The following is a 10,450-nucleotide window of genomic DNA, read 5'->3' on the forward strand; positions in this document are numbered from 1 at the left end:
ATAATTGTTGAACCATACGGTCATTCTACTTTGATCTATTTGCCTAAATGCCAAAATATTTTATACATAGACTGCACCATTTGTCACAAGCAAGGTGTAAGGGTTTCCGTTTCTCAACATCCTTTCCAAAATTTGTTATTTTAGTTTCCTTGATTATAGAGATTCTCTTGTGTGTAAAAGGACATCTAACTGGTTTAAACCTTCATTTCCATAAAGACTAAGGATGTTTAACATCTACTCATGTGCTCTTCACCATTTGTATGATTTCTTTGGAGAAAGGTCTATCCAAGTCTTTTGTCTATTTTAAGAAATGGGTCGTCTTTTTGCTGAGGACTTGTAAACGCTCTTTACATGTTCTGGGCAACAGACTCTTACTAGATACATAATGTACAAATATTTTCTTCCATTCGGCGGGCTATCTGTTCACTTTCCACATAGTATCTTACGATGTACAAAGATTTTTAATTTTTTTTTTTTTACATTTCTTTTTTAAGAGTGAGTGAGTGTGCGAGTGGTCAGGGGCAGAGGGAGAAGGAGAGAGAATCTTAAGCAGGCCCCACACTCAGTGTGGAGCCTGATGTGGGCTCGATCTCATGACGCTGAGATCATGATCTGAGCCAAAATTAAGAGTCGGACGCTTAACCAACTGAGCCACCCAGGCACCCAGAACAGATTTTTAATTTTGAGGATATTATTTTATCTATGTTTTCCTTTCCTTTCTTACGCTTTGGTGTCAGATCTAATAACATTGCTAGATCCAAGTTTATGAAGATTTATCCCCATTTATTTCTTCTAGAGTTTATAGTGTTACCTCTTACATTTAAGCCTTTAATGTATTTTGAGTTAATGTTTATATGTGGTGTGAGGTAAGGGTCCAGTTTCATTCCTCTGTACATGGATAGCCAATTGTCTAGCACCCTTTGTTGAAAAGACCCTTCTCTCCCCCAGTGTAATGTTGTCCACCCTTGTCAAAATTCAGTGGACCATAGATGAAGGGGTTTATTTCTGGGCTCTCAGTTAAATCCCACTGATCTGTATCCATATGTTTTTTAAAAAAATTGTTTTATTTCTTTATTTTTAAAAATGGTTTAAATTTAGGGGGGCGGAGCAAGATGGCGGAGGAATAGGAGACCTAGATTTCGTCTGGTCTCAGGAATTCAGCTGAATAGGGATCAAACCATTCTGAACACCTACGAACTCAACAGGAGATCGAACAGGAGAGTAGCAACAACTCTCTGAACAGAGAAGCGACCACTTTCTGGAAGGTAGGACGTGCGGAGAAGTGAATCCGAGGCGATATTCGGGAGGATAGGCGGCGGGGGAGGGGCCTCTGCCAGCCGCTTCTGGCAAGTAATAGAGCCGCGGAGCACAAAATCGGACCTTTTAGAAGTCGACTCCGCTGAGGGACGTCGCTCCAGTGGCTAAGCGGGGGTGGAACCCTCGCGGGACAGTGGGGTCTCAGGACCCTCGGGGTCACAGAAAGACCGGGGGGGCCTGAGTGCGCCAGAGCTCCCAGGTATTGGAGCGGGGAAGCCGGCTGCAGAGACGGAGCCGAGGCGCGGGCTCTCAGCTCGGGGTTGCCATAAACTGTGATCCGCGACCCAGTCGGGCCACTGCTCCTGCAGCAGGGACCCAAGAGGCGGCAGATCCGGGGAGACTCCCCTTCCTTCCCAGGGAAGAGGGGCGCGGGAACGCACCGCAGGGATCTGCTGGGTTTGGGGACTCCACACGGGGTCGGGTGCCACAGATACAAACGCTCGGTCACAGGCCGGGTGAGCACGGAGTGCTGCCGGAGACCAGGGACAAGGGAGTGACTGCTTTTCTCTGGGGGCGCACTGAGGAGCAGGGCCCCAAGTTCTCAGCTCCTCCGAGCGGAGATTGAGAGGCCACCATTTTTGCCCTGGTCCTCCAAGGCTGTACCGAGAGCTTGCAGGGAACAAAAGCTCTTGAGATCAAACCCGAGCAGCTTGCTTAGCCCGGACCGACAAGGGCGGGGCAATTCAGCCTCCGGCAAAGACATGTGGAAACCAAGGCAACAGGCCCCACCCCCAGAAGATCAGCACGAACAGCCAGCAAGCCAAGACCAAGTTTACCAATCAAAGAGAACGGGAGAACTCCACTGCTATGGGAATACTGCACATAGAATTCATGGCTTTTTTTTTTACCATGATTCATTAGTTCATCAAAGTTAATTTTTGTTAACTGTTTTTTTTTCTTTATCTTTTTCCCTTTTTCAACCAACATCTTATCAATCTCTTTTAAAAAAAAAACAAAATATTTTTTATTTTTCATTTTTAGAGTCATATTTTATCCCTTCATAGGAGTTAGCCTTATTTTTGGCATATATATATAAGTTGTTCTCTCTTTAAAATTTTGAGATACAGTTTCTTCTAACAGATAAAAATATACCCTAAATCACTAGTGTATGGCTCTGTTCTAGTCTCCTGCCTGATCACATTCTCTTCCTTTTTTCTTTCTTTTTTTTTTTTTAAATCTTCTTTCTTTTTTCAAACAACTTCTTATCTTATCAAGTCCTTTTATAAAATCTATTATAATTTTCATCTTTACAGTCATCTTCTATCCCTTCATTGTATCAACCCTTATTTTGTACATATATGTCTTTCTTCGTTTAAAATTTTAGGAGGCACTTTTTTCTAACAGACCAAAATACGCCCAAAATCTAGTGTGTGGCACTGATCTATGCACTAGCCTGATCATATTTGATCACATTCGGCTTTTTTTGTATTGTTCTGTTTTTGTTTTTACCTTTTTTTTCTTTTTTTTTTTTCTCTTTCTTTTTTCTTTCTTTCCCTTTCTTTTCCCCTGGTTTCAGGTCTTTTCGGATTTGTATACACTATATTTGCTGGGGATGTTGTAAACCTGTTAGCATTTTGTTCTCTCATTCATCTATTCTCCTCTGGACAAAATGACAAGACGAAAAAAATCACCTCAGCAAAAAGAACAAGAGGTAGTACCGTCAGCCAGGGACCTACTCAATACGGACATTAGTACGATGTCGGACCTAGAGTTCAGAATCATGACTTTAAAGATACTAGCTGGGCTTGAAAAAAGCGTGGAAGTTATTAGAGAAACCCTTTCTGGAGAAATAAAAGAACTAAAATCTAACCAAGTTGAAGTCAAAAAGGCTATTGATGAGGTGCAATCAAAAATGGGGGCACTAACTGCTAGGATAAATGAGGCAGAAGAGAGAATCAGTGATATAGAAGACCAAATGATGGAAAGTAAAGAGGCTGAGAAAAAGAGGGAGAAAAACTACAGGATCATGAGGACAGAATTCGAGAGATAAGTGATTCGATAAGACGAAACAACATTAGAATAATTGGGATCCCAGAAGAAGAACAAAGAGAGAGAGGGGCAGAAGGTATATTGGAGCAAATAATAGCAGAGAACTTCCCTAATGTGAGGAAGGAAACAGGCATCAAAATCCAGGAGGCACAGAGAACCCCTCTCAAAATCAATAATAATAGGTCAACACCCCGACATCTAATAGTAAAACTTACGAGTCTCAGAGACAAAGAGAAAATCCTGAAAGCAGCTCGGGAGAAGAGATATGTAACCTACAATGGTAAAAATATTAGATTGGCAACAGACCTATCCACAGAGACCTGGCAGGCCAGAAAGGACTGGCAAGATATCTTCAGAGCACTAAACGAGAAAAATATGCAGCCAAGAATACTATATCCAGCTAGGCTGTCATTGAAAATAGAAGGAGAGATAAAAAGCTTCCAGAACAAACAAAAACTAAAGGAATTTGCAAACAGGAAACCAGCCCTCCAAGAAATATTGAAAGGGGTCCTCTAAGCAAAGAGAGAGCCTAAAAGCAGCAAAGATCAGAAAGGAACACAGACAACATACAGTAACAGTCACCTTACAGGCAATACAATGGCACTAAATTCATACCTTTCAATAGTTACCCTGAATGTAAATGGGCTCAATGCCCCAATCAAAAGACACAGGCTATCAGATTGGATTAAAAAACAAGACCCATCCATATGCTGTCTGCAAGAGACTCATTTTAGACCCAAAGACACCCCCCGATTGAAAGTGAGGGGGTGGAAAACCATTTACCATGCTAATGGACACCAAAAGAAAGCAGGGGTGGCAATCCTTATATCAGACAAACTAGATTTTAAAACAAAGACTGTAATAAGAGATGAGGAAGGACACTATATCCTACTTAAAGGGTCTATCCAACAAGAAGATCTAACAATTGTAAATATCTATGCCCCAAAGATGGGAGCAGCCAATTATATAAGGCAATTAATAACAAAAGCAAAGAAACACATTGACAACAATACAATAATAGTGGGGGACTTTAACACCCCCCTGACTGAAATGGACAGATCATCTAAGCAAAAGATCATCAAGGATATAAAGACTTTAAATGACACACTGGACCAAATGGACTTCACAGACATATTCAGAACATTCCATCCCAAAGCAACGGAATACACATTCTTCTCTAGTGCCCATGGAACATTCTCCAGAATTGATCACATCCTAGGTCACAAATCAGGTCTCAACTGGTACCAAAAGATTGGAATCATTCCCTGCATATTTTCAGACCACAATGCTTTGAAACTAGAACTCAACCACAAGAGGAAAGTCGGAAAGAACTCAAATAGATGGAGGCTAAAGAGCATCCTACTAAAGAATGAATGGGTCAACCAGGAAATTAAAGAAGAATTAAAAAAATTCATGGAAACCAACGAAAATGAAAACACAACTGTCCAAAATCTTTGGGATACAGCAAAGGCAGTCCTGAGAGGAAAGTATATAGCAATACAAGCCTTTCTCAAGAAACAAGAAAGGTCTCAAATACACAACCTAACCCTACACCTAAAGGAGCTGGAGAAAGAACAGCAAATAAAGCCTAAACCCAGCAGGAGAAGAGAAATCATAAAGATCAGAGCAGAAATCAATGAAATAGAAACCAAAAGAACAGTAGAACAGATCAACGAAACTAGGAGCTGGTTCTTTGAAAGAATTAACAAGATTGATAAACCCCTGGCCAGACTGATCAAAAAGAAAAGAGAAATGACCCAAATCAACAAAATCATGAATGAAAGAGGAGAGATCACAACCAACACCAAAGAAATACAAACAATTCTAAGAACATATGATGAGCAACTCTATGCCAGCAAATTAGATAACCTGGAAGAAATGGGTGCATTCCTAGAGATGTATCAACTACCAAAACTGAACCAGGAAGAAATAGAAAACCTGAACAGACCTATAACCACTAAGGAAATTGAAGCAGTCATCAGAAATCTCCCAAGAAACAAAAGCCCAGGGCCAGATGGCTTCCCAGGGGAATTCTATCAGACATTTAAAGAAGAATTAATACCTATTCTCCTGAAACTGTTCCAAAAAATAGAAATGGAAGGAAAACTTCCAAATTCATTTTATGAGGCCACCATTACCTTGATCCCAAAACCAGACAAAGATCCAATCAAAAAGGAGAATTACCAATATCCTTGATGAACATGGATGCAAAAATTCTCACCAAAATACTAGCCAATAGGATCCAACAGTACATTAAAAGGATTATTCACCACGACCAAGTGGGATTTATCCCTGGGCTGCAAGGCTGGTTCAACATCCGCAAATCAATCAACGTGATACAATACATTAACAAAAGAAAGAACAAGAATCATATGATCCTCTCAATAGATGCAGAAAAAGCATTTGACAAAGTACAGCATTCTTTCTTGATCAAAACTCTTCAGAGTATAGGGATAGAGGGTACATACCTCAATATCATAAAAGCCATCTATGAAAAACCTACAGCGAATATCATTCTCAATGGGGAAAAGCTGAGAGCTTTTCCCCTAAGGTCAGGAACGTGGCAGGGATGTCCACTCTCACCACTGCTGTTCAACATAGTATTAGAAGTCCTAGCCACAGCAATCAGACAACAAAAAGAAATCAAAGGCATGGAAATTGGCAAAGAGGAAGTCAAACTCTAACTCTTTGCAGATGATATGATACTTTATGTGGAAAACCCAAAAGACTCCACCCCAAAACTGCTAAAACTCATACAGGAATTCAGTCAAGTAGCAGGGTATAAAATCAATGCACAGAAATCAGTGGCATTCCTATACACCAACAACAAGACAGAAGAGAGACAAATCAAGGAGTCGATCCCATTCACAATTGCACCCAAAACCATAAGATACCTAGGAATAAATTTAACCAAAGAGGCAAAGGATCTGTACTCAGAAAACTATAAAATACTCAGGAAAGAAATTGAAGAAGACACAAAGAAATGGAAAAACGTTCCATGCTCATGGATTGGGAGAATCAACATTGTGAAGATGTCAATGCTACCTAGAGCAATCTACACATTCAATGCAATCCCCATCAAAATACCATCCACTTTTTTCAAGGAAATGGAACAAATAATCCTAAAATTTGTATGGAACCAGAAGAGACCCCGAATAGCCAGAGGAATATTGAAAAAGAAAAGCAAAGCTGGCGGCATCACAATTCCGGACTTCCAGCTCTATTACAAAGCTGTCATCATCAAGACAGTATGGTACTGGCACAAAAACAGACACATAGATCAATGGAACAGAATCGAGAGCCCAGAAATGGACCCTCAACTCTATGGTCAACTTATCTTTGACAAACCAGGAAAGAATGTCCAGTGGAAAAAAGACAGTCTCTTCAACAAATGGTGTTGGGAAAATTGGACAGCCACATGCAGAAGAATGAAACTGGACCATTTCCTTACACCACACACAAAAATAGATTCCAAATGGTTGAAAGACCTAACCGTGAGACAGGATTCCATCCAAATCCTAAAGGAGAACACAGGTAGCAACCTCTTCGACCTCAGCCGCAGCAACTTCTTCCTAGAAACATCACCAAAGGCACAGGAAGCCAGGGCAAAAATGAACTATTGGGATTTCATCCAGATAAAAAGCTTTTGCACAGCAAAGGAAACAGTCCACAAAACCAGAAGACAACCGACAGAATGGAAGAAAATATTTGCAAATGACAGATAAAGGGCTAGTATCCAAAATCTATAAAGAACTTATCAAACTCAACACCCAAAGAACAAATAATCCAATCAAGAAATGGGCAGAAGACATGAACAGACATTTCTCCAAAGAAGACATCCAAATGGCCAACAGGCACATGAAAAAGTGCTCAACATCGCTCGGCATCAGGGAAATCCAAATCAAAACCTCAATGAGATACCACCTCACACCCGTCAGAATGGCTAAAATTAACAAGTCAGGGAATGACAGATGTTGGTGGGGATGTGGAGAAAGGGAAACCCTCCTACACTGTTGGTGGGAATGCAAGCTGGTGCAACCCCTCTGGAAAACAGTATGGACGTTCCTCAAACAGTTGAAATTAGAGCTACCATTCGATCCAGCAAGTGCATTACTGGGTATTTACCCCAAAGATACAAATGTAGGGACCCGAAGGGGTACGTGCACCCCAATGTTTATAGCAGCAATGTCCACAATAGCCGAACTGTGGAAAGAGCCAAGATGTCCATCGACAGATGAATGGATAAAGAAGAGGTAGTATATATACACAATGGAATATTATGTAGCCATCAAAAGGAATGAGATCTTGCCATTTGCAACGACGTGGATGGTACTGGAGGGTGTTATGCTGAGTGAAATAAGTCAATCAGAGAAAGACATGTATCATATGACCTCACTGATATGAGGAATTCGTAATCTCAGGAACAAACTGAGGGTTGCTGGAGTGGTCGGGGGTGGGAGGGATGGGGTGGCTGGGTGATGGACATTGGGGAAGATATGTGCTATGGTGAGCACTGTGAATTGTGTAAGACTGTTGAATCACAGATCTGCACTTCTGAAACAAATAACGCAACATATTTTAAGAAAAAAGAAAAAGAAGAAGATAGTAGGAGAGGAAGAATGAAGGGGAGTAAGTCAGAGGGGGAGACGAACCAGGAGAGATGATGGACTCTGAAAAACAAACTGAGGTTTCTGGAGGGGAGGAGGGTGGGGGGATGGGTTAGCCTGGTGATGGGTATTGAGGAGGGCACGTTCTGCATGGAGCACTGGGTGTTATGAACAAACAATGAATCATGGAACAGTACACCAAAACAAATTATGTAATATATGGTGATTAACATAACAATAAAAAATTAAAAAAATGTTTTAAATTTAAATTCAATTAGTGTATAATGTATTATTTGTTTCAGGGTGAATGCATACCTTTATGACAGTATCAAAATATTTTATTTACTGTTGGTTTGTATTAATATTTGAACTTTGGAAGGATGACCTTTCACCTTTGATTTTCTTTTTCAAGATTGTTTTGGCAATCTTGAGGTCACAGGTGACCCTGTGACCCATGAAGCCCAACAGTCAGCATGCTGGAGCCAAGAACACTCCCCCTGTGCTGAGCTCCCGGGCAAACCCTGCACGTCCCCTCCCCTGGCTGACCCCCTGCAGGTTCTGTCCCCACCTGCCATGAGTTGAGCACCTTTGGGCACAGCCCTTGTTTCTGTGCCCTACAGACTGGGTAGAATCAGCTGCATGGGTTTCTAGCCTCTAAGCCTCAGGTTCCCCTTTGTAAGATGGGGTCCTGATGGCTCCCATCTCTGGGAGCCAAAGGTAGGGAGGCCCCACCAGCAGACACGCTCAGGCCAGGCCAGGAGGGTGGCTGTTGCTTAAAGCAGCCCAGGGCCTGCCCTCCTTGAAGAAAGTGCACACGTTCATGGCCCACGTTTTGGGGTCCTGCCGCCAGCCTCTGGCAGTGACCCTCCTCCAGCCCTGTCCGCTGTCCCTGTGGATACATGGTCTTCCTGGAGATGTTCCTGCAGACAGTTGAGAAGCTCTTCATGGTGGGACACAGGGTCACCTACTACGTCTTCACCAATCAGTTGCCCGCCGGGCCCCATGTTCCCCCCCGGGAAGGCCAGAGGGTGGTGGTCCTCGAGGTTCCCCGCATCCCGCGCTGGGAGGACGTGTCCACGCAGAGCACGTGATGATCCGCCGCTTCTGTAAGCAGCTCTTCCCGTCATCGCGCGCTGACATAAAGTTCTCAGACACCAATCTGAGCGGCCATGCAGGGCTGCCTCTGCAAGTAGGGCAGCAGCAGCTGGGTTCTGCACATCGCTTTTATGTCCCTTTTTATCAGAAAAGCAAGGGCAGACGCCTCAAAGCGTGGGAAAGGAGGACAAAGGGATGGCAAGTATCCCGAAGCTGTGAAGCAGGCCTGCACTCTCCCGTACGCGCAGGCACGCAGGGAGGCCGTCATGGGATCGGGGAAGAGCGGGATGTTTGTGCTAGCAAACGCCAGGTGCAGGAAGGGAGCATGGAGGGTTACATTCTTTCCTGGCTCCTAACCTAGGCCCTGCCCCTGGGGATCATGGGATCCTGCTCCTACCAGGCCATTGTGGTCAGTAGCCTGAGAACGGGAACGCTGCTGATGTTTCAGCTGCTTCCACAATCACTCCTTAGGGCTTACAATCTATTTTCTAAGATTAACTCCACAATTCCTCCGTGAGGTGGACTCCTGGTGTGCACAGAGGTGGAAATGAAGTTCCGCGACCACGTGAGTATGGAGACCCTGTCCCCCCTCTTCGGCACCCTGCACCCCGGTTTCTACCAGGCGGCCCACAAGGACTTCAGCTACGAGCATTGGCCACAGTCCCAGGCACACATCCCCAGGGACAAGGGCGAGTTTGACTACAAGGGGGCCTTTTCTGGGGGGTGGTGGTAGAGGTTCACCAACTGACCTTGGCCTGTCACCAGACAATGGGGGTCAACCTGGCCAATGGGATCGAGGCTGTGTGGCACGACGAGAGCCACCCAAACAGGTACCTGCTAGATCATAAGCCCATTAAGGTGCTGTCCCCAGAGGACCTGAGGGACCCACAGCTGCTGGGCTGCCCCCCATCATGAAGTAGCTGAGATTCATGGCTTTGCCCAAGAATCACCAGGACGGCAGCAGTGGTTAGTACTTGAGGAGTCGTTTTGGTGCCCACCGGGTCTTTCACTTGAGTTAACAGATGAGCCCGAAGGAAGGATGTCATCAGTTAGGAAGTATAGACGAAGGTCAGAGTGGAGGTGGGCAAAGGCCTCTTTCAGAGAGCAGGGAAGCTCTGAGCTGCTTCTATACACCTTGCCCTGCTCCTCGCTTCCAGCTGCCTGGCCCTGAGTTCTGTCCTTTCAATGAATTGGTCATCTAGTAAGTAACATGTTTCTCTGAGTTCCATGAGCCACTGGAGCAAATTATTCAAACCCGACAAGGTTGTGGGGACCTCCAATCTGTAGCCCATAGCTCGGAAACAGGGGTGACTTCTCTGCCCAGCCACTGGCTGACCACTAAGTTAATAGCACAGGGATTCAATAGCCATACACACAGCAAAGAATACAAACTTGACTTAGTTCCGAAAAGTCACTAAACCAACAGTAGCAACTACAACGAG

General features: G+C 43.8%; 1 pseudogene; it reads left to right on the forward strand.

Annotated features, from left to right (window-relative positions):
- The first annotated feature begins 8,812 nt into the window (after positions 1–8,812).
- Positions 8,813–9,979, forward strand: LOC148162912 (histo-blood group ABO system transferase 2 pseudogene; annotated as a pseudogene).
- The last annotated feature ends 471 nt before the right edge of the window (positions 9,980–10,450 follow it).

This window comes from Eumetopias jubatus, unplaced genomic scaffold (genome assembly GCF_037043125.1).
Source record: "Eumetopias jubatus isolate StellerSeaLion01/CBP00866 unplaced genomic scaffold, mEumJub1_p1.0 scaffold_12, whole genome shotgun sequence".
In the NCBI taxonomy this organism is placed as follows: domain Eukaryota; kingdom Metazoa; phylum Chordata; class Mammalia; order Carnivora; family Otariidae; genus Eumetopias; species Eumetopias jubatus.